Source organism: Ursus americanus, chromosome 4 (assembly GCF_024610735.1).
Source record: "Ursus americanus isolate L20-20 chromosome 4, mUrsAme1.1.p, whole genome shotgun sequence".
NCBI lineage: Eukaryota > Metazoa > Chordata > Mammalia > Carnivora > Ursidae > Ursus > Ursus americanus.
This window is the reverse complement of record NC_142130.1, coordinates 35,734,338-35,760,073: the sequence shown is the minus strand read 5'-3', so window position 1 is coordinate 35,760,073 and position 25,736 is coordinate 35,734,338. Positions and strand designations below refer to the sequence as shown.

Here is a 25,736-nt window from a genome sequence, read left to right as displayed (position 1 = left end):
TAATTACATTTAATATTCCAAGAATCCCTCTATGTGTTATCCCCATTTTACAGAGAAGAAATCTGCGTTTTTTACTTGAAGTTGTTAAGCTTAGTAACTATGCAACTTTTTACTCTTTTGGCTTAATGCTGTTTTGCAAACACTTCATCATGTTACTTCGTATTTTCCTTTTTTTTCTTTAAAAATAAATACTCCTTCTTGTTCTAAAAACATTTTGAGGCACTCTTGCCTTGATGCTTTTCATTTCAAAGATTGTGTAATATCTTTTTAAGTTATCCTCCCATAATTTAACCGATTTCCTATTGTCAACAGTTTGGCTTTGTTTGTTTGCTTTTTGTGTTTTTTATTACTATTAATTTATGTAAAAAAATAATAATCTTGCTACGAACATCTGCACATGAACATTATTTTGTTTTGGAAATTTCCCCAAGAATGAAATTACTGCGTCAAAGGGACAATAATTTTTGTGGTTCTTTATAGGAACTAGCAAACCGCCCACCCAAAGGAGTACGTGTTGCTTGAGGATAAAAAGAAAAACACTGGTTTTCTACAAAAGACATTAATTTTCCCTTATTCGAAAAATATTCGAGTGCCTGATAGGTGGCGGGCGCCATGCCAGGGACTGGGGACTGAAATGCGCAAGGCATAGGGTCCCGGTCTTCAAGGAGCGCAGGGTCGGGTCGGTAGAGGAAACCACACGCTACAGGTGGCTGCCACTAGCCAAGGAGGACCGAGAGCTCTTTGGCGCAGGAGCGTGGACAGAAGAGAGGAGGGAGCTGTTTTCGAGCACCGAGAAAGTCTTGCAGCGTGGGCAGCGCTTGACCGGAGTCTTGCAGAATGAGTAAGAGTTTGGGCATGGGATTTATATTTTACTGTGACTCTCTGGCCTTTTACCAAAAAAAAAAAAAAAAAGTTTCCCGCTCTTGGCACAGAGAACGTTGGTGGAGTCCTAAGCCCCCAACACCTTAACGCCTCTTTTTATTTCCAAGGAGAAGGTAAGGGGTTCTCTCTGACTGCTGGAGCAGGATCTGGGGACCGGGAATTCCTGGTGCGGAGAGGACAGGAGGGGACCCGAGCGCGGGCCCGCTGTCCCTGGGAAACAGACCCAACGAGTGGCCCCCGGGAGAGAAAAGAGGCGCCTTCGGCGCCGGGCTCCAGAGGAGTTAGCGCAGCTGCATCTGCATGGGAAGACCGTGAGCGTACTGGGGCTGCCGGGGGTGCGAGGTTACGGAGCAGCCGCCGAGTGGGCTCCGAAGGGAGCTGGGCTCCGCAGTCTGGGATCCCCAGGGGGCAGGCGGGCGGGGAGCGGGAGAGGGGCGGAGCTCCAAGGCCGGGGCCGCGGCTGCTACCCAGAGGGTCTGCGGGGGCTGCTGTGGCCGGCCCCGACAGCTGGCGCCTCTCCGAGACCGTGGCCTTGGATGGCATCGGGAGCTGGGCCCACCTGGCGCCCTGAACTCAACTTCCAGCGGATCCTCGTGTAGATCCACAGCCAACGGGCCGGCGCTGCCCCTGGTGAGGGAGCCCGGGCCAGGGCGGCAGGTAGGACCAAGGTACGCGAGGAGGGCGAGCGGAAAGCGACCCGATGCATGATGGGCAGTGGCGGCGTCCAGAGACCTCACGGGCTCAGGAGCCAAAGGAAGGGCGCCCGCCGAAGCGGTTCAGCCCTGGGAACACCGGGTGCGGGGCGTGGGGGAAGTCAGGGCAAAGTTACAAGACCAAAGACTTAAGGCGCAGGACCGGACTGTTCAGTTACCCGCAGAAGTTGCTGGGGGTCGCCCTCTCGGATGAACAGGAGTGCGTACCAAGACACAGGCTGTGGGTAGTGTGTTGTGCCTGCGCCTTGTTTCTGCCTGTGGCGCCGTCAGAAAGAGCTCCCTTTCCCTGTGTGTTAACAAGAATACGGGCAGCTTTCTAGTGTGTTCGCAAAGGAAAGGGAGGGCCACAGTGTCAGCACCCATCCTCCTTGGCCAAAGGCTCCAGGTGCTTGAGGACACCGCCTCCATGGCACCAAATTAGGGTGTCAGACCTGATCACCAGCTGCCACATTCCTTGGGGTGAAAAAAAAAAAGGTACCAGACAAATGGGGTCTTTTATTATTTTTTAGATTATTTTAAAATTGTAATTTTAAACAGATAACACATGCACATGTTTTTAAAATCAAATAATGCAAAAGTTTATCTTCTAGTTTATAGCTCTTTTTTTTTCTCATGTCCTTTCTTACTCTTGCTCTTTCCCCCCCCTTTTGATTCTTTATCCCACCTCCTGCCTAATGAAAGTACCAGAAGAAAATGTGACATCACTGCCACTGCCTGCATCCCATAATCTCCAGTGTTGCCCACTGGCACCGCCCCTGCTGTCTTCAAAGTCTTTCATTGGGGTGGACCTTGGGGTAGGGAGCCCGCTACCGATAGGACACTTCATTTACTTTCCTTAACTCTCCCCACATTAGGGAGGAGTCCATGATGAGTGCTATACTATGTTCTTTCCCTTAAACTAGACTTTCCAAGTGTGATTTAGTAGAGTCTGGTACTGAGGGGAATTAATGAAGGGTATTTCCTAAAATGCGCTCGATTTCCAGGAATTAAACACCTCATGAGTTCCTATGCCTGAAAGCAGAACTTTGCCAATTACAGCTTTACATTGCCTCTCCCTTCTCTACCCAGGCCCAGCAGAGTAGCAGGCATAGGATTCTTCCTCTGGAAGAACCTCAAAAGATGGAAGTTTTATACCTGTGAAGGGGCTCAGGGACATAGCTTTGTGGCAGACAATGGGGGTGGGGGCTGGCAGAGAGAGATGTAGAAGAAGGGTGAGAGAGGAACACAGAAGTAGGAAGTGAGGAGCAGGCCAAGATTCTTGAGTGGAGAAGAATCCTGAAGCACAGGGCTCTATCATTTAGGAATAATCTCCAGATAATTTTGCTATAAGACACACATGTGGCTTAACTTCTTGCTAACAATCAGCACAATCAACTCTGTTCCAAGGCTTTTACTATGCAAGGCCAAAATATATTGAGAAATGGGAAAAAATCAGCGAATAAACCCATTTTTATCTATATGATAAAATAGAAGTAGTTTAAATTGTTTTTAATGAACTAATAGGTTTTTTAGGAGTTGTGTAGAGTGTTTAAAATAACCTAATGGGGGCACCTGGGTGGCACAGTTGGTCAAGCAGTTGACTCTTGGTTGCAGCTTAGGTCATGATCTCAGGGTCGTGGGATGGAGCCCCTAGTCGGACTCTGTGCTCAGTGCAGAATCAGCTTAAGACTCTCTCTCCCTCTCCCTCTCCCCCTCCCTCCCCCCTCTCTCTCTCTTTGAAAGAAATAAATCTTTAAAAAAATACTTAAATAAAATAACCAAATAGGTACTCTAAGTCACTACATTTCCTTTATTTTATTCATGTTTTTCATGTTGCATGACCTAGACCTGTATCCCACACATGTCAGAAAGTTCAGGCTGGTTAGAACCCACCACTTGTAAGAAGCCTTTTTGAATGAAGGTTAATAGGGGAGTAGATTTGAAAATAAGGACAGATCCTTGTGGTAGGGTAGGGAAATAATCAGGAGGAATGAATTGAGCACCAGCTTGGGTCTCATAAGGAATCAGGTATAATTCTTAAGAGAACATGGCAATAATTCATTCATTCATTCATAATGTTTATAGAGTGCCTGGCTATGTGTCAGTCACTGGAGGAAAAATGGTGAATAAAACCAGGCAAGATCTCTGATCTCCTGGAGCTTATAGATGCTTTAGGGAGGCAACTGTTAGTAAAATAACAAAGTATTGAATACGTAATTACAAACTAAAATAAGTTCCCTAAAGGAAAGAAAGAAAGTTCTTTGAGGGTGTATACACACTGTACAGCAAGAGCAAGGAAGGCTTCTCAAGGAGGTTTCCCTTGAGCTGATATTCAAGAGTAGGTGGAAATATTGACGATCCATATGGTTTTGAGGTAGGAGCAAAATGTATCGGCTAGAAATTGCATTTGGCTGCTAGTAATCAAAAAGTCTGGCTGCCACATAGTGTTTGCCAGACGGCATTTGTATACGTGTAGAATTGGCATTTCTGGAATTTTGGGGAAGGATTCCTTCCTATCACAGTATCATCTGTGCTGCCTTGAGTTGGTCATGGTTTTCCATTGCTGTTATTCTTGCTTTTAAATTAAATGTTTAATTTCATTCTTATCGGTTTATTTTACTGAGCATAATAAAATATGTGCATTGTGGTTCAAATATGAATCATCCATATTCCCATTGCTAAGGTAGGTATGTATGTAACTGCCATACCAAATTTGGCTTGTACAGTGACAACTCATTGTTATCACTTTCCCAGGTGAAAAGAAGTGTGGCAGGTAGACTACAATATCTTCTCTCCATTCTTATCCACTGCTCTAATTGGTAGGATTCAAAATGTTTATTGACTCTAAAGCTGCATGTGCCTCTTCAGAATATTCAGTCCTTTAGTAAAGAAAAAAATTACTAATTGCAATTGATGCTCTAAGTAAAAGCAATATAAATCTCACAATGTAACGGCATGGGGCGCTCTGACCAAGCAACATACTTCAAGTGCAAACAAATATTTTCATTCATTCAACAATATTTGCAATAAACCTTCTATATGCCCAGCACTGTGCTAGATACTATGGATAAAATGGATTAGTAAGACATGGTCCCAGCATTTAAGGAATTCATAGAAGTCTAAAATGGGGGAGTCATCCTTATCCATGTAAGGATAGGAAAGCGTTGTGGTTGCCCTAATTAGTGATACACAGGGAGTGGAGGGGTAAATTCCACCAAGGAGAGGAGGGGTTGAGGAAAGGTTCATGGATGAGTTAACACTTGAGATGAATCTTGAAAGACGAGACATTCCACAAGATAAACAAAGGAAACAGGGCATTAGAGAAGAAGGGACTTGTGTGCAAAAACAAAGACAGAAGTGGGAAACAGCATGTCAAGGTCCAGGACACAAAAGTGGCTCAAAGAGCTGAAGCATCAGGAGCAAAAAGGGACTCATGAAGAGATGAGGCTGGAGTGGTGAGCAGGCCAGGTCACAGAGAACCTGCATGCCATCACATGGATAGGTGGTGGTTTTAAAATAGACACTGTGAAGGCATACAGACCCAAGTTTGAGTCACTGCTCTGCCACTTTTTTGACTTCAATAAGTAATGGTATTGAAGGTTGTACCTCCTTTATTGGGTTCCTGCAAGAACTGAGGATAAGTCAGGTAGTACCTGGCACAGATTATGCATCTAGTTATTATTGGCTTTTTTTTTTCATTATTTATCCTTATGCAAAGGAAGTCACTATAGGGTTTTAAGTAGAGGAGTGACTTAATGGGCATTTTTATTTAGACCATATTCATTCTGGCTGCATAAGGATGCTGAGTTAAAGGGGGGCAAGTTTGGAACAGAGAACCCACTTACAGAAATTATACCCATTCAGATGATGATGATGATAGCCCGAACCATGGTGACCATGGCAGTGGCCATAGAGAAAAGGAACCAAAGCTTGAGGTGTCTGCAAGGTAAACTCCACAAAACTCAATTACTCATTATTTGTGGGGAGTGGGATTCTGGTCTGCTACATTTTTGGTTCTGTCATCTAAGTGATTTTAGGATAACAAAAGGAAACCAGGTATCAACCAGGACTAGGGATCAGGTATCTAGGAACTGCTTCTGTGCAGAGGACTTAATGATTGGAACAAAAAAAAAAAAGAAGAAGAAGAAGAAGAAGAAGAAGAAGCTGTCTTTGTAACTGAGAAGACTCCTTGACAACTTCTATGTTACAACATAAAATAGCATCAGGAAGGCTTAGTTGATCCATTACAAACAAAAGCCATTATCTCTCTCTCGGTCTCTCTCATCTCTGGGAGGCTTTTAGTTCAAGGTGAGTGAACATTAGATTTCATCCATTTGCCGCTGTCATAAAGTGCCACATACAACACTCACTCGTGCCTGGTAGTTTGGTTTTTACTCTTGCCTGACACTAACCTGATTGAATTTTTTCTCTATTTTTCTCAAATGCCCTCTCACAATTCAATATGCACAGGCTAAGGTGCCTTTACTAAAGCTAGTGAGAATCAGAGGATTTAGGTGGTCCCTGTTTTATAATGCAGTGTAGTCTTGGTAACCATAGCATCCGTTCGTGAGATGGAAAATAATCCAGATGTGTGTGGTAGTGTTTGCTGAAAAGTTGTTGGAAATTTTGTGCCTGTTTCCCCCAAATGTGGATCCTAGGAAATGCTGACTGAATGTTGGATTCACTTGCTTGAACAACTGTATAATTACTTGAAGCCACAGAAATGAACAGACATTATAATTAGGCAGGGCCAATGAGTGAGGTGGTAAAGTGTAAAATGAAGAAAAGTAAGGTCTGCCTCTGCCCTAGACAGTCTAGAGTTTGGATAAAAGTGGACTGGCCATCTCTGTGACTTTGGGCAACATATCTCACCTCTCTAAGCCTGTTTTTATTGGTGGATATTCCTTTGGATATCTGTAAAACAGAGGTAATGTCTCCTTCAAAGGGTGGTTGTGAGGGTTAAATGAACTATATAGGGAAAATGCTTAACAATGCCTGGCATATGGTAGCTGCTTAACTGGTCCACATCCTTTGGCTCAGCCCCTGTCTGAGATCTTTCCTTATACTGATAAAGCAGGAAGAATGAAGATTTCTTAGGTTAAGCAACCTGAATTAATTGGCTTTTATGTGTTTCTCATCTATAATTGATTTTTTTCCCTAGAAACTAGGGTGGAAACTTGTTTTCCTCCACCCTCCCGGAATGCTTATCAGTATGATGGGGGCAAAGGTAATATGATACCTGCAGGGAGAAAACTAATTTTAGCTATTCTTTCAACAAGTCTTCCACATATATGCAAGCAAAATTACTAACAGTAAGGAAATGAAGTGATCTGACTTCTTTCTTCCATGTTTTTTGTTGGTGGAGTTCCTAACAAGCATGTTTCATGTTTATTTGTTGTTTTTCATGTAGAAAGAAAGAAGCAGGCTCAAAGATACTGTTACTGTTTCCCTCAACCCCCAACAATAATTGTGAGCTCTTTGTCCTTAGGAAATAAGTTGTTTTTCTCCTCTTAATAGAAGTTGATGGTTGAAAAAATTATCACATCCTCCATTTAGTCCTTCTAAATATTCTGTAATTTGACATAAGCCTTTAGTTTTTTAGTTCAGCAAGCATTGTTTGAGCTCCAGCTGTGTGTCAGGCATTAAGTTATCACTACACACTCAGGCCAGTCTTGACCCAGCTCTCCAATCTGGTAGCCCTTGTGGAAGAGGGTGTGTATGTAGAGGAGTGGACGTGCCGGCTGATCAGAGAGAGCCAAAGAGAGCAGAACCACCAGACCAAAGTTCTCTACCATAGCTTCAGGCCCCCAGTCCATCAGATCATGAGCTCCTTCAGGTCAAGATCCCAGTCTGCTCCTCCCTACACCCCAAACCCCTGTCCAAGGGAGTCCTTTTACACTGTTTGTCAATGGAGAGATCAAGAGATAAAGGTAGTGAGGAGGCCATATGGCCTTCTCTTTCTGTATTCTTAAAAATGAAAATATTCCAAATAAAGTTTCACTCTGCAGTTATCTAATTATCACCCTCATCTTTTGAGAGGCAGCACAGCCTCATGGTTAAAAGTCTGGACTTCGGAGTTACTCTGCCTGGGCCCGTGTCCCAGCTCTACAACTTACTAGTTGTGTGAACTTGGGTGAGGTATTTAACCTCTCTGTGCTCCAGTTTCCTTATCTATAAACTGGGATTATTAATATCACCTAGTTCATTGGGGTTTTTTAATTGAGTTATAATTGATATACATGATGTTAGTTTCAGGTATACAACATAATGATTTGGTATTTGTATATATTGCAAAATGATCACCAAAATAAGTCTAGTTAACATCCATCAACATAAACAATTTTTTTCTTGTGAAGAATTAAGATCTACTCTCTTAGCAACTCTCAAATATGCAATACAGTCACCATGCTGTTCATTACATCCCCATGACTTATTTTATAACTGGAAGTTTGTACCTTTTGATGCCCTTCATCCATTTCACCCACCTCATTTCACCCACTTGTTGGTTGTTAAAGGACTTAAAAGAGTTAATACACATTGTTCAACCTCATCCAGCACAGACAGCAGGTCTTATTCAGGTGTTGAAACCCCAGAGTCCATTGGGGGAGCTGAACGAAGGAATGACTCTCAAGATGTAGACTGCTATAACACTCAGTGGCAATAAAGCACTTTCCTAATATTAACTCATATGATCCTCAGAACATCTCAGGAGGTAAATAAGGGGGATGAGCGGGATACCTATCATCATCTCCAGCTTACAAATGAGAAAATCAGAGCACTGAGCAGCAGAATGACTTGCCAGAGAAAACACGACTATGGATGATAGAGTGGATTAATACTCCTGAGTGCATTTATTTCTGGCCCTTGACTCTTCCCACTACCTGGCTGTCTCTTGATCTTATGCAGATTTCATGGAACTCAACAGATATCTAATAGCAAAAGTGAATACACATAGCTCTTGTATCTTTCTGAAGAAATGAACTTCTTACTGTAAATATACTCCCTCAAATTGTAACTTCAAGTTAAACTTGAAGTTTGGAAAGTTTCTCTTTAGGGGTGTGGGGAGGAAAACAGAGGATTTTTTTATGGAAATGAGGAAATTCTTTCTCAGTGTGAAAGTAGCAGAAAATCATGAAGGAAAATATTAATATATTTTATTTCATAAACATTTAAAATACTACATATTAAAGTCAAAAGGAAAACAAACTAAAACAAATTGTACCAAATATGCCAAAAGGTTAAAAGTTTCAGTATCTAAAAAGCACATAGAATTGAATAGGAAGAACATTTCAAAAAAGTGGGCAAAGGACTGTTGTTTTCAAATAAAGAAAAGCATGTGGTTGGTGAACATATACAAATATTTTAACTTTACATGAATAAAAGAAATAAGAATTTTTTAAAATGGTATACTAGTTTGTTTATTAGGAATACTAAGACTTTAAAGATAATGTAGGTGGAGTGGGATGAAATGGCTACCCTGTAACACATTATCTGGAAAACAATGGCCTTAAAATTGTTTGTGGCCCTTGACCAAGGATTTCAGTTTCTGAGACTCTGTCCTAAAGAAATTATCAGGAATATGGTTAGAGTCTTATACCTGAAGAGGTCCTGCACAGTGTTTATGAAAGTGAGATGTTAGAGACAACCTATGTGTCCAATAGTAAAGGAGTAGTTGTATCAATTATGGTGGGGGAAAAGCAGCATAGTTTAGCAGCTAGAAGCATGGATTCTGGAGTTTCACCACGTGGGTTCAAATCCTGGCTCTGCCACATATTAGCATGTAACCTTGGAAACCTCTCCATGCCTTACTTTTCTCATCTACACAAAGGGGATGACAAGAGTACCTACCACATAGGCTTGTTTTGTGGCTTAAATGAATCAATATCATTTACAATTCCAAAATCCTCAAAGCCCTAAAAACCTTTGGGACTAATGGTTTTTTATAATTTCATTACCAACAAGACATAACTGGACTGACATAAACTGACATAACCTAATCCCACTTACTATACCCATATTTTGTGACTATCATCTATCTTAATCCTTTTCCATAGTTTTACTTTCCATGAAGAATCTCTAAAGTTCTTTATAAATTAATAACCTTCATGCACTTGTGAAAAGATTAACTTTGAGGTCAAAGCTAACTGGAATCAGATATATCTACTTTGAGCCAATCTCTTGGCCAAGAAATTTTTCCAATTCCTCCAGCCCAGGACTTTCAAACTTCAGGTTGGGGATATTCTTAACATGTAGATTGCTGAGCTCCACCCCCAGAAATTCTGATTAGGTAGTTCTGGGGTAGAAGCAAATGTCTATGATTCTTCCCAGTTCCCAAGGTGGTGCTGGGGATGCTGATCTATGGACCACACTTTAGGTAGCTCTGCTCAGATCCATTCCCTCTTTAATTTGTATCACCTCTTACATTGTACCTTTCTGGAAATCTTCAACTTGTTTTTTATGTTATCATTCTCCAGTCAAGGAGAGGTCCTTCCTATGCTGTGCTTTTATTTCCAGAAGTAATCATGTAATAAAATTTTCTATCACTTTCTAAGCACTTATTATGCTCCAGTAACTGTGTTAGTGCTTTATTCATACTACTTTTTTTCATCCTTTCAACAATCCTTGTTCTAGAGGTGAGAAAACTGAGGTCCTAGGATTCCTAGGAAGTGGGAGGAACAAGTCCTTTTGGCCCCAAAGCCGAAGCTCTTTCCATTTTACTGTCCTGTCCATGGTGGTATGTGTCACCAGGTCTCCAGTCAAAATGCCTTCTCAGTTGTGCCTCAGCTACCTAGCTCCTGCTGAGTCCCCAATCTAGAACCCCCTCTCTCCTCATCATCTATCCAGATCCCATCCAAGCCTTCTATGCCAGAAAGCTTTCCCAGCTACACCTGTCCACAGCCAACAGCACACCTCATCTTATGTTCTTACCTGGCCATTTATCATATGTGTTTGCATTTTTATATTAAGGGATTTTGTCTTCCTAACTGAATTTGAAACTCCTTGAAAGCAGGCCCCATCTCATGCATCTCTGGGTCCCCCTTGGAGTAGCCATTGTGGGGATTGATTGCTTCCCTTACCCACACCCCTCTTCCTACTCTTTTCCTTTCCTATCCCCCTGTCTCTACCTTGTCCCTTCCTAATTTGGTGAAATCAAGCCCCATCAACAAGAAGTCAAAAAATAAGCCAACCTTAACCCTTCTTTCCCCTCCCCTGCATTGCAGCTGTGGGTTACTTGCTAGTGTTTGCCCTGTTGTTCCACACTATCATGAGAAGGAACTTTTCTAGAAGACCCTGTATTTGGCAGAGAAGCACTAGCAATGCCCTGTAACCCCTGGTTCTTTTTGAGGGTTTCCAGACACCCCTCCTCTCCTTCCATATTTACTCAAATTCCGTTTCCATTATTTTACTTCCCAGTTTCACTCTGCATCCTTCACTGAATGTCTTCATTCAAGTATGTCAGTTCTCAACTGCCCACTCCCAGTTTGTACATCTGCGGAGCTACTTCCCCCCTAATGAAATCTATTAGGGCCAGTATGGTGGGACCCATTCATTTGGTCTGCACACTTTGGTTATTTTTTCCCCTCCCATCTCCCCTACTTCCCTCCCTCTTTCCATTCCTGCCTTCCTCCTTCTTTTTGAGGTCACTATTCCTGTTATTGCTTGAATGATGTTATCAACCCACTATGACAGCTTACACATCTCAGGGCTTAAAATCTTCCTTTTGTAATTTTCCCAAAACTTGTCATTTTCTCCTTGTAAGGGGTCTGCAGAGCAGCTGGGCCTCATAGCAAAGGGGTGAGATTGTCCACGGCGCTGTCATTTCCTCCCTGACCATTAGTCGGAAAAGTGCTCCCTGTGTTTGTGTTGCAGCCTCATGCAGCTATGCTGCTAAAATGACACCATTAGGACATAATTTTAGAGTCAATTAGTTTTCTAATTGAAGAAGGCTCTTTTCTGACCCACATTAATGAGCCAGTTTTGTGGTGGCCCTGATGCTTTCCTTTAGTATCCCCTGCAATCTGAATTCCTTCTCTGTGGTGCCTCATCCTGTGTGCTATTTTTGGTAGCTTTCAATATGAAACCGTAAGAAAAAAAAATTCTAAGTAATACCATTTACTGTTTCTTTAGTGTTTACAATGTATTGGACATAGCGCTAAGAATTTTTATACCTTGCTTTGTTTAATCCTACCAAAAACTTTGGTTGGTATTTACCCCAAAGATACAGATGTAGTGAAGAGAAGGGCCATATGCACCCCAATGTTCATAGCAGCATTGTCCACAACAGCTAAATTGTGGAAGGAGCCGAGATGCCCTTCAACAGATGACTGGATTAAGAAGATATGGTCCATATATACAATGGAATATTACTCAGCCATCAAAAAGAACGATTACCCAACATTTGCAGCAACATGGACGGGACTGGAGGAGATAATGCTAAGCAAAATAAGTCAAGAGAGAAAGACAATTATCATATGGTTTCACTCATTTATGGAACTTAAGAAAAAGGAAGATCGGTAGGAGAAGGAAGGGAAGAATGAAGTGGGGGGTAAACAGAAGGGGGAATGAACCATGAGAGACTGTGGACTCTGGGAAACAAACTGAGGGCTTCAAAAGGGAGGGGGGTGGGGGATTGGGATAGGCTGGTGATGGGTATTAAGGAGGGCACATATTGCATGGAACACTGGGTGTTATATGAAAAAAATGAATCATGGAACACTACATTAGAAACTAAGGATATACTGTATGGTGACTAACATAACATAATAAAAAATTATTATAAAAAGGGGGGGGGAACTTAGGTTGGGTATTATCCCAATACAATGAAAAAACTGAGGTTAAGTTAGGTTAAGTGACTTGCCTGAGGTCTCATGGCCAGTAAGTGGAACAGCCTAGATTCAAACCTATGTCACATATTCCAAAGCCCGTAGTCAAAATTTAGTTTCTGGGAACTTTGTTCCATTCTTCAAAAAATATGATGGTTTTGCCAAAAGCTCTCTCGTGTACTTCCATGACAGTATAAATGGAAACACCCTTATTGGAAGATAAGTTTTTTAAATGTTCTTATCCTTTAACAATTCCCATGTCTGAATTTATACTAAGGAAAGAATCATTAATATGTTCAAAGATTTAACCCTAAGGAAGATTAGGGAGGCAATATTCATAATATGAAAAATTTGAAATAGGTTCCATGTCCAACAGAAGGGAATTAAGTATGATACATAGAGGTAATGAAATACCAAGTAGCCATTATAAATTGTTTGGAAAAAGAATGTTCAGTGGCACAGAAATGTGTTCATGATATAGTAACTACTATAGGATTTCAGATTACATCCATTTTTGTAAAAACAGATGACAAAATAGATTCAAAGAGAAATGATACAGAGCTAGAGACACAGATATGTAGTATATATAAAAAATGCAAAGAGTTGTGAGATTAATGGGATAGAATTAAGATTAATTTTTATTTTCTTCTTTTATCGTTTTGTGTACTTTTTAAATTGGCACTGAAGTTTTTTAAAACTTATTTTTCTTCTTGAATTGGAAAAATGTCTGTGTGTTGTTTGAAGACATAGGGTCTTTGGAACTGCATCTTGGTCATTTCCTCTGTTAGTGCTTTTATGCTGAAGACTTCTTAGATTGTTCTTTTTGCCCACCCACCTGCAGGGCTGAGCTGGGGAGCTGATCATATGTGCTGGAAATGTTTGCATGAAAGTAAGCTCTTGTCTGGTATTTTGTACCTTGTGGTTCAAGTAGCAAATTTATAGCTTGTTTGATCCAAATCCTTTTCCTGGTCTAAACTAACTAAACGCCCTCTCCTCTTCCCTCTGCTACCTGGTTCTGTGCCTGGCAACCCTTATTTTTCCTATAGAGCAGGAGTGCCACCTTTCCTTACCTTCACTCACACTGTGAAGAAAATTTCACACTTTTTTTTAATAACAAAATCTTTGACCACTGTTCATATTTACCAGTGCTCTTTTTATAATTTCCTCCACAAACAACCTTTTCTACAGACACTTGAGTTCCATCTTCTCAGCTTTTTTTAAAATTATGGTATGTTAATGACCATACAGTACATCATTAGTTTTTGATGTAGTGTTCCATGATTCATTGTTTGCATATAACACCCAGTGCTCCATGCAATATGTGCCCTCCTTAATACCCATTACCGGGCTAGCCCATTCCCCCACCCCCTCCCCACTAAAACCCTCAGTTTGTTTCCCAGAGTCCATAGTCTCTCATAGTTCATTTCTCTCTCTGTTTACCCCCCCCTTCATTTTTCCCTTCCTTCTCTCAGCTTCTTTAATAACTTTTTTTTCTTAATGCAGGTTTTCATTCATTTTTTTCTTTGACTCAGTTCACTTTGGTTTCCTGACCCGGTCACCTCCCAACTGCTTTGTGCCACTGACTCATATATATCTCCTATACTCATCATATTGCCTCCCCTTCTTTGAGGTCTCAGGGTGTCTTTGGAAGACACCCCTCATTCTTGCTTTCTTTCTGTTCTCATCGCTTTGATCATCTTTCTGCTGGCTTCCTTCATTGATTGCTTTGCAGTCCCCATTTTTGCTTCTAGACAGTCTACCTATCTGTCTCTCATCTATTTGTACCCTCCATTCAGCTGGTAATCCTTAGTGTAATCATTTTAGCCTTTTATTTGAACCTTCTCTGAAGTGTTTTTTCAGATATTTTTAAAGCAAGTTCCACCGCTCAGGCTCCTGAAGGGGGTGTGGAGCTTTCTGACTCATGCATGCCTTTTTCTTTAGAGCATATCAGTTGTAGAATGAATAGTTTAACCTTAGAAAATAAAATACTAAAACAAAAAATCAGTTTGGCACTCCCTGTATTTTAAAAAATGTATATATTGGTTAAAAAAAAAAAAGCAAGCAATCTTTGAAAAGAGCAAATTATCCATGACCAAAAAAAGCTCATGACACAGTATTTCCACCTCTTGAAATTAATCCTAAGGAGATAGTCAGACAAGTGTTAAAGAAGTATTTGAAGATAGGTTAATTGAAATAGTTCGTAATAGGAAAAAAAATAAGAAATATTTTAAATGCCTAGCAGTAGATGATTGGTTACATAAATTTTAACTCATTTATACCATTAATCACTATGAAGCCACTAAATATGGTTGTTACGTATTTATGGAAATAGATACATTTGAGAATGAAAAAAAAAATGGGTTGCTGTCCAGAATGTATAACATGATCCCGTTCTGTAAAATTATACATGTATATGTATATATAGTCACCAGAAGGAGGTCTCTTGGTGATGGGCTTTTGGGTGATTTTTAATTTTCTGTTTCTTTTGATGTCTCCTTTATATCTTTGTACATGGTTTATATATTTTACAGTTAGTAAACATTGTTTTTAAAACAAAAAAACACTTAGTTTCTTTTCTTGGTACATTACATAACTAACTTCAATTTCTGATTCTTCCTTTTATATTTTCCTAACATTTTAGAATGAAAATATCAAACATCGTTTGACTTATTATGAAATATGTCATTCATACTAGAGATATGTAATATATGTGTATGGTTTAAAGAATAATAATAAAATAGATACCTGTGTATCCATAATCAGCTTAAGAAAATTAATTCTTTGGAATCCCTCTGTGTCTCTAATCAAGCCCATCCTGTTCCTTCCTTCAAAGAGGTAAATACTCCCACTTTGTATTTCACATTCCCTTACCTTACAGTTTTATGAAATATATATATGTTCAGTTGATTATGCTACAACTTGTGTTACTTTAATGCACACTAGTTCATATGCAATGAGCAAATAAGGGAATTGTGTCAATATGCACAAAAGTCACATTGTTTGTATAATATTTTTCTCCACACATAAATGTTCTGTCCTACTAAGGAGCAGTAGCTAACTGCAGAGTACACTCACAAGGCTGAATGCAGCAAGCTGTGAATCTCTGTAAACAAAACTCATCCACCCCAAGTTTTTCTCTTGGCTCATCTTAGGCTCATCATCTGTCTGGGAAGTGCCTGTACCTATCTAGGAAGTACTTACTACACAGTTCTTCCTGACCTTCAGGCTTAGGATCTTTGTCCTAAGGCAGCTTCCTCAACCTTCCTTCAGCCTTCTTCTAAGAAGCTATCTTCCTCTTTTTCATAAGATCAATTCTCATATTTGCAGACATACTTATTTATTAAGAATGTAATATGTCTTGTAACTACAAAATGTTTTCGCTAGGATTTTTATTTATTTTATTAGTATTCTGTTTATAAAGTTATCTAGGATTTTTTTTCTATTTTTCCAAAGGAAAATAGTCTATAATCTTGTTACTGTTAATGAATGGTTTTACAGAATGAGTTTTTTTAATACATATATTACATTATATAAGAGACACCTGTATCCCTAAACAATATTGTTTAATTTGCATTGTTTTGAATTTTGTACAAATGGAATCATGCTATTTGCATATTTCAGTGTGCATTTCTAAAAATATTATATTTGTGAGAGTAATCCATGTTAATGACTATAGCTGTGGTTCATCCATTTTCACTGCTGTACAGAATTTCATTCTATGAGTATGCCAAAGTTTATCTATTTTCCTATTGATCAGCAGTTGGTATTTGCAGTTCTCTGGTATTATTTTTAAAATGTTGTTATAAACAGTTTTGTACATGACTCCTTGGCACATATGCAAGAGTTTCTAGGGCATTCTACCTAGGGGTAAAAGTGCTAGGTTTAGGGTATGCACATCTTCATGTTTACTAGACAATGTGAGATAGATTTCCAAAGTGATTTTACCAATTTAAACTTCCACGATTACTGTGTGAGAGTTCTCATTTATCTACATCCTTGCCAACAGTTGAGTTGTTGCCAAATTGTTGTAGTTTTCGTTGGTTAGCGATGTGTATGTGTTTCTTTCCTGGTCTATTCATATTTTTTTCCCTCTGAAATGCCTGTACATGTCTTTTGCCCATTGCTTTTCCATTGGGAGGCTCTATTTTTCTTTCTATAGGAATGCTGTACGTTCTGAATACTAATCCTTTTTCACTTACATTGCTGCAACTATCCCCTTCCTGTTTGCAGCCTGTCTTTTCACGTTATAGGATCTTTTTATGAGCATTTCTTAGTTTAATGTAGTTGAATTTGTCATCTTTTCTTGTATTATTTGTGTTTTTTTAAACTTGCTTAAGAAATCTTTCCATACTTGGGGTTATAAGACAGTCTATATTCTAAAAAAATTTTTTGTGAACCATAAACTTTATTAATGGAAAATGGAATGCCTTGTTTCTGTGTTCTCTGTTCTATACTATTTGTCTTCCCTGCCATTATCAACTGTCTCAATTATTCCAGCATAATATTGTTTTAGCATCTGGTAAGGTGAGCCTCCTCCCTTCCACTTACTTCTTCTTCAGGAATATTGAATATTCTAGGCCTTTGTTCATCCATAAAAATTATAGAAGCAGTTTGTCAAGGTGTGCTTATGCAACACACACACACGTACACACGTCTGTTGAAATTTTTATTAGAATTGTAGTGAATCTATAGATCAATCTGGGGAGAATTGACATGATAACAATATTGAGTCTTCCATGAACACAGTAGAGATCTCAATTTATTTAGATTTTCTTCGGTGTCTTTCAATAATGTGAAATTTTCTCAAAAAAGTTCTTGCACATCTTTAGTTCATTCTCTTCTTAAGAAACTTACTTTTTTCTATTATAAATAGTATCTATTTACAAAGTATATATTTCTGTTATTGGTGATTAATAGAAACACAATTGGCTTTTATCTACTATATTACTGGCAACTTTGCTAAATTCTCTTATGAATTCTAGTTATATGTATGTAGATTCTAAGATTGTCATGTTGTCTATAATTGATAATTTTATTTTTCCTTTCCAAACCTTACACTTTTGATACCATCCTGCTGTATTACTAAATTGTCTAAAACCTTTGAGAAGTATGGTGACTAAAATAAAAAAATTATTAATAAATAAATAAAACTTTTAAGAAAATGTTAAAGAGAAATGATTATGGGGCATCCTTTTCTTGTTCCTGATTTTGAAAGGAGGGCTTTTAAAATTTCATCATTACATATAGTGTTTGGCATGTCTAGCATGGAGATGCCCTGTATGTTGGACCACAGTTTTCTCATACTTGATTAGGAAGTGTTCAAATCAAGTTTAGCCTTGGAGCAAGAGGCAAAATCATATGCCTTAGATCTAGATTACTTAGGCTAATGTACTACAGAAAAATAATTTTCTATGTGGCCCACTACAATTTGACATTGGGGTTTGGGACCAAAGCCTCAGCTAATATTCTCTGTACAAACATTTTCCTCTGAAACCTTGAGGGCAGGATTTGAGTAGTTCTGAGTCCCAGCCAAAACCACTTCCTAATGCAGTTGGGTGGGTATCAGGATCAAACATTGTTGGGCCCCACCCCAGAGTTTATGACTCAGCAGGCCTGGGATGGGGCCTGAGAATTTGCATTTCTAAGAAGTTCCCAGGTGATGCTGATGCTGTGAGTCCTAGAACCATACTTAGAAAAACACTGTCCCAGCTCACTTGGTTAAGCATCCAACTCTCAATCTCAGCTCAAATCTTGGTCTGGGTCTCAGCACATATCTTGATCTCAGGGTCGTGAGTTCAAGCCTACACTGGGTGTGGAGCCTACTTTAAAACAAAATCAAAATACTGTCCTAATACCACCTCCTTAAAACATCCCAACAGTGACAATTGAGAGACAAGGAAACAAAATTATTAAAGTGTCTGAGAAGGAAAGAGGGAGACTGCAACCATGAATACCACCCCTGGACTCCATGACTGGAGCATGACAGATGGCCACTCCAAACATGGGAGAAATGAAAGAAGAGGGAAATACAGGAGGAAATGGGAGATTTGGGACAGAACAATGAAAGGAACTTATAGGAAAGCATGAAGGAGACCACAAATAACCAAATAAATCAGGTGGGACTGATTATTCAGTCTGTATCCAACAAAAGACATGGAGGGGAAGGATGACAGTGAGACCTACATAGCTTTGGGGATGGGGCAGTGACAAGATGGCCATTTAAGCGACAATTCCTTGCTAAGATCTGTTCCACAAAGAGGTGGGCCTCTGCCACGACAGTAAGTGCTAGACAGGTCAGAAACCCAAGCCCCAGGAAGTAACAAACTTAATGCAAGTTTCCTATTAAGCAGATAAACTGGATTTATTCTTAAAGTACACAATAAAAGGTAAGGTACTGCAAGCAGACAAGCCTTAAAGTCATGTTCATCATTTCAGGAGCTGCAGTCCTGCCAGAGACACTTTTACTTGGGCTCAGGGACAGTGAAGTGGCAGAGGTAGGACAGGGAGAATCACGTAAGGAAGAAGTTGGATTCATTGCCCTACCGGAGGGAAAGCAATACCAGAGGTGCCAGGGAGAGCAAAAGACTAACTCTGCACATAGGACTGGAATCATATGATGTTTTTAATACTGGGCTTTTACTCACCTACAAGTGCAAATAAGCAACTGATAAAAAATAGGAAGGACATAAGTTCTCCATTCCCCTTCCATACCTGCTGCCAGCCAACTTCCTGTCACGGGCTAGCTGGCTCTCTGGGACATCATGTTTTAAAGCTGTCTCTGGGGCGCCTGGGTAGCGCAGTCGTTAAAGCGTCTGCCTTCGGCTCAGGGCGTGATCCCGGCGTACCGGGATCGAGTCCCACATCGGGCTCCTCTGCTGTGAGCCTGCTTCTTCCTCTCCCACTCCCCCTGCTGTGTTCCTTCTCTCGCTGGCTGTCTCTCTGTCACATAAATAAATAAAATCTTTAAAAAAAAAATAAATAAAGCTGTCTCTGGCTTTGATAGTGTACAACATCTCAAAGCTGGAAGGAACCACAGAGGTGGTCCTCACCTGCTGGGCCCATATAGCAGGAGCGACTAACCAAAAGTCAACTTAGGTAACTGCATTCATTTATTTTATTTTACGTATTTGTCATTAAGACTGTTTGATTCAATTTCTTTACATATTAAAACATATAAATCAGCATCTCCATATTTACCCTATAAAACCTGAAAAGCTTGCCTTTGATATACGTAGCATGTTGCCTCTAGGTAAACTCAAGTAGCTTCATATGTATAAGTGTATAGAAACCATTGAGAATTATATCCCTATGAAGGATTTTGATCCCAAATTAGCTCAAACAATTTCTAAGCAAGTTGCTTCATTATTCTGTGACTCACTGCTCTTGTGAGGCTAGAAGTAAAAGCACTTTAAGTTCCAAGAAAGAAAGGTACAGTATAAATTCAAGATAGTTCTTAGAATTGTATATTCTTCTACTGGGATAGGCAGATCACCTGTCCACACTCACCCATGGCCAGATGTCCCCTCCGCTGCCCTTACACCTGCTCCTCCAGCCTCTTCCTGAACACTTTTACACCCTCACTTTAGAAAGCATGTATTTCCATTGTTGCATCGTACTGTCATAATAGGAAGCTTTTCTCACGCTTTTGAAAACCTACTAGGTTTGTACCTTATACAGTTTTGTTAGAAAATTCTTTCTTACATCACACCAAAATCTGTCTCCCTGGAATCTCTGCCTGTCTGTTCTGTCCTATTCTTGATACCCACCAAGAAAAAAACCTAAGACCTCTTTCACCATCCTGAGGACTCCAGTCATGTCCCAACCAAGAGTTCTTTTCTCCCAACAAACTATCAGTGTTAGTTCCCACATCTGTTTCCTCCTCATGGCTTCATTTTCTTTTTTCTTTTTTTTTTAATTTTATTTATTTATTTGAGAGAGAGAGAAAGAGCATGATTCGGGGGGCAGGGGGACCAGAGTGAGAGGGACAAGCAGACTCCCCACTGAGCACAGAGCCCAACAACACAAGGCTCCATCTCATGACCCTGAGATTGTGACCTGAGCAGAAACCAGGAGTCAGACTGAGTCACCCAGGCATCCCATAGCTTCATTTTCAAGCTTTCATTGTCCTGTTTGCCTTCTCTAGACATAAGCCAGCTTGTCTGGATCCCCTTCTCTAAGACTGAAATATACATACCTGGACACCGTGTGACATAGGAAGTGTAGGCCAAGGCTGGGTATGATAGGGTTCTTGGTCCTTCTCCTCCTCGTCCTTGTTAACATCCACTGCTTTAGGAGCCACCTGACCCTGTGACTCATATATTGCCTACAGGCATTATAAACCCCTTCTTTTTTCTTACTATTTAGATATAGTTGCTAAGCCAGTATCAAAACACCTATCTAAATTACTCAAATCAACACTCATTTTTTTATCCATCAATCTGACAACCATAGCAAAGAGAGGTCAAAGATAATTTAAGATGACTTGCATAAGCTGGTTCCTATTTCAGCTGTGGTTTCTAAGAGGTGCAAGTCCTCCACTTAAAGATATCTTTCTCATTTCTTCCATGTGCTTGTTCCTCTTGCCCAAATTCTGCCAATTGGCCTGGACCTATATCAGTGTACTACCCACATTTAGCTCCTTAACACTTGACCCTCTGTTATCCCCTCTTCTTGAAAATTCCAAGGTGACTTTTGGAAGTACTTACATTTTTGTTGTTGTCATATACTATTTCCTTATCCCTTTGTCCCTCTGATCTTTCATTTACCAGATTCTTTCATTTGCTCTTTTAGGTTTGTTGATTCTACCTTATGACTCTGCTCTCTTTTTTTTCTGCCTACAGTATCCTCTTGAAGATCCTTTTAAGAGTCTTTGATGGAGAATATCCATTTTGCTCATTAAAGTCTTTGATTTGTGCTGGCTTCTAAAAGCTTTCTTCAGAACTTCTCTAAAAATATGCTACAGTAGCTTTATGGTATCTTAAAAGGGGGTATAGACAAGCAATTTCAGAGCTGGAAGAGAATCAAGTTCTCCAATCTCTCACTTGTATGACTAAGAGAAGAGGATGCAGACACAACCTTACTGTTCTCTCTTAGTTCAGAGTGCTCAAAAACCCCAGGGCGATAGTGAACTAGGCAGGAGGGGTGAGAGTGAACTGGGAACATCAAGATCATCGAATGACACATGCTGAACACATCTGAGTGCATCTCTGGCCCAACAGAGAAAGATGTACTACTATTCAGGTAAACTCAGCTGTCATTCATCTGTACTTGGATTGTACAGGAATGCTTTACAGTCTAGACTCTAATGGTGAGAATTTAGCCAAATAAAATCTCTCTGGGCTGTTAAGGAGTCCTTGGAATGAAAATAACAAAGAAAAGACCATGTTCTCTAACTGGACACATGGCAACAGAGCAGTAAGGCCAATTCCTTGTTTGAAAGCACTCATAGAATAGTATTTTTTTCAATGACTGGACAAAGGGTCACATAAAAGCCCATGATAAATGACTTGCTTTTCTTCCAAGTCATTTATTAACCTCAGGAGTGTGGAATGCATCACCAAGAGACTAATCTTTGCCACTGGAAGGACATAAACCAGAGTTTTCTGGACCACTAAGGGGGAGGGTAGAAAGAAAGGAGGAAGTAGGTTTATCCTTGCCTTTGCTATTCTGCCAAATATGGCTGCCTCACTACCCTGAATAATAGAAATGATAGAGAGTTTTTGCCCACACAAGAGAAAGCTGAGCCGTGCTATGATTAAAGCCCCCTGCCTCCAGGAGTGAACCAAAAGGCACAACTAGACACTCAGGCTATGAATGAGGCATAAAATGACTAATTTATTTTAAATCAACACACTTTTATGTGCACAGCCTAATGAGTGTGGTCTCCTTTTAAGTAAAGCCCCTTGAAAGGCTTTCCACTTATTGCATGATGGTTCTGTTTCCTCAAAAGATTTTGGGGGAGTTGGGTGCAGGAAAACACACATGCACACAAATGACAATCATCTATATCTACAAGTTAGAATTAGCTGTGAATATTTTGCCATATTCGCTTCCAACGTTTTTCTTTAAGAAATCTGTTTCTATGCTTTCTCATTAGAGCAAAACATGGCTTATTATAGAGGTTTCAAGCAATGCAGAAAAGAACAAAAATTGAAAGGTTTTTTAAACACCTAAAAGTCCATCATTAATATTTGGTGGAAATTCCAGGAATTTCTCTATATATCCCATTCTTTTGAATATCATCACTTTTGACAAAGTTTCCACCTTTGAGGAAGGATTTGATTTTTGAAATAGGTCAAAGTTGCCAGGAGCCAGCTGAGTCTGGTGAATAAGGTAATGATTAAGCTGAGCGACAAGATTTTGGTGCCAAGTCAGGTGTAATTGGTTTTCTAGGACAGCTCAGAAATTGGCTCTAAGAGAGGCACCCGTGTCAGAAGTGCTCTGAACTCCAACAAGAGCTATCCTCTGAGGGGCTGTCTCTGCAGGATGTGTGCATGGGGTGGCAGAGGCCTTGAGAATCACAACCTCTGGAATTGAGCCAGCTGTGGGCCTCAGTCAGGTCCTTACCCTTGAGGAGCCTCTGTTTGCTCATCTTTAATGGGATGTTCATAATGTCCACTTTTCATGAGCAGTTATGAGACTCTAATTCGATCATGGACATGAAAGCACTTTTGCAAACTGTCAAGCCCTGTACAAATGTAAGGCACTATGCTTTAAGTATGTCTGTCAAATTAATCTTGTTTCATGATGGGCACACCTCCTACAGATACAGTCTCCATGGATGGCCACATCGTCAAAGCATAAGTGCATAGGACTATTCTCTTCCCTTCCGGGTTTCCTTCGGCTGCAGGTTTATCCCTTCAAGTCTGCCTTGCCGTTGACCTCATGATCATTTTACCTGATTTTTCCAATACCTGAGCGTGGGCAAGGGAAATCAGAGAAGAACTGGTGGGATGTAGTTTGAATCACCACTACTGGCATTTCCAGCTTTCAGGAGCCTGAGGGGAAGGGAGTGGTAAGTGATCTCAGTCTGGGATGTCTGTTTTGGAATTTTAAAAGGATCTGGTCAATTTATCATTTATCTGAAAGGTTTGTTTTCTTTTTTTTTTTTTTTACGTTATCTCTCACAGAACAAAGGAATCAGAATAGTTAGGAGTTCCCATGATGCATTAAAAGGGGCAAGAAAGATTAAAAACTATAGTTATCTCATCTACAAAAATGGGAATAATAACTGTACCATCCTAAGAGGTGGTTGCGAGGACTACATTTTAGGCACTATTTATGTAGCCAGTACAGTCTAGTATTTTTATTACTAGATGTTATTATTAGGTGTCATTATTAGGTGTAATAACTAGGTGTTATTATTAATACAAAGATTGGGATTCACAGACTCTAAGTTATAAAGATGTCAGTGTACATGCTATCAGTGACTTTTGGCATATGAAAGAGCACCTCATCAATAATGAGCTAATGTTACTCAGGTATAGAGATTTAATTTCACCACGTGGAATTGTTTTGCAGTTTATATTTTATTCATTCAACATGGATTTACTGAGTCTTTACTATATATAAGGCACTGTACTATCCACTGGAGATACAACAGTGAACCAAACAGACATCACCCTCATCCCCATGGAGCTTACTATGAAGACAACAAACAGTAAACAAATAATCATGGAAATAAATGTTCTATTAGAACTTCTTTTAAGTGCAATGATGGGAAAGTGTAATTCTATGAGGTCAGGTAGCTCAGTGGACCCAATCTTATGTGGAGGAAGGGGGAGTAGGAAAAAGGATTCAGGGAGTTTTCTTAAGTAAATGACATGTGAGCTAAGATCCAAAGAGTGAACAGGACTAATGTAGCAAAGAATGGGGAGGAGCAGATTCCCAGTGGAGGAACAGATGCAAAGGCCTTGAGGCTGGAAGGAACAGGGCATAGTCACATCTGGAGTAGTGAGAATAATAGGTTGTAGAGCAGAAAATGAGATTGGGAACTGGAGGGGACTAAACCAACCAGGGCCTTGCAGACTACTGTAAGGATTGTGGTGTTGATCTCCACAGCAAAGGAAGCCTCTGAAGTCATTTAAGCAAGAACATGAAAGGACCAGATTTCTGTATTCAAAGATCACTCCCACTGCAAGGAGAAGAATGGATTGGAGGAGAGCCCAACTGAAGCAGGGATGCAAGGTGAGAAGCAGGTCACGTGAGGGTTGATGGTAGCTTGACCTAGGGTGGTAGTGGTGGAGCTGGAAAGAAGTAGAAAGAATTAAGTTATTTAAGTGGAAAAATCTCCAGAATCTCATGATAAAATGGATATAGAAGGTAGGAAAGGGGGGATACAAATAATCTACTCACTCATTCATCATAAATATTTATTGAGCTCCTACTAAATTTCAGACACTGTGCTAAGTACTGAGGATTCATTTGTGAACAAGACAGACAGGTCCTTACCCTCAAGGGGTTACAATCTAGATTTGGAGCTAGAGTGTTGATAATAAGCAAACAGATAAACAATCATGTTTGCATTTGGAAATTGCAATTACATGTTGCAGAGTGTGTGACAGAAGTGCTACGAAGAAGAAAAACACAGGGATATCAGACAACTGGGTTGAGGGTAACTTTTGATAGGGTAGTCAGGAAAGACCTACCAATAAAAGTGACATTTAAGGTCTGACCTGAAGGATGAGAAGGAAGCAGCCAAGAGAAAAACATTCCAGGTAGAGGTAACAGTGAGGCCAAAGAGCTTGGTGTGTTCCAGGAACGGGTAAGAGACAAGGGTGATTAAAAATAATGAACAAAGGGGGAGTCATACAAAATGGGGCTACAGAAGCATATCCTTATCAGGGTTTAAAAGACTAACTGCTATATGAAAAATGGGGGAAACTGGATGATTTTAGAGCAAGAGTAAAAGCAGGGAGTTCAGGTAGGATCAGGTGATAGAAAATGATGGCTCGAACTAGGGGTGTGAACTAAGGAGAAGTAGACAGATATGAGGTGGACAGATACATTTTGTAGATAAATCCAACGAGCTTCATTTAAGATCCAAATGGCCCCTAAAACAGTGGTGGCTTGATTCAGCTGCAGAGGTCATCAGGATGGTGTAACCTACTCATAGAAACAGGGTCTACAATTCATCTCTGGAATCCAGGCAAGGGTAGGGCTGCATTTGTCCAAGCTCCAAAATAGCAGGTTGCTGGCACTAGGGAGACCCAGCCTGGATCAGGGATCAGAGATCAAAACCGGCCATGGTAACTGGGATCAGGGTTCACCAGGACTAAGGTCACCAAAGTCACCATAGCCCAGAGTGAAGGGGGAATCTGTTGAGCTAGGTCTGTACAAG

The 25,736-nt window shown here is 40.2% G+C and overlaps 1 protein-coding gene across 6 annotated transcripts in view; it reads left to right on the top strand.

Annotated features, from left to right (window-relative positions):
- The first annotated feature begins 614 nt into the window (after positions 1-614).
- Positions 615-25,736, top strand: part of CASR (calcium sensing receptor) — an 80,744-nt gene continuing 55,622 nt past the window's right edge. Inside the window, exons 1-2 of one of the 6 annotated variants that reach the window (XM_045812507.2) lie at positions 850-1,550; positions 24,458-24,583. The gene's annotated coding sequence lies outside the window, so the exon portion shown is untranslated. The other 5 variants (XM_045812510.2, XM_045812508.2, XM_045812509.2 and 2 more) reach the window with 5 other exon arrangements.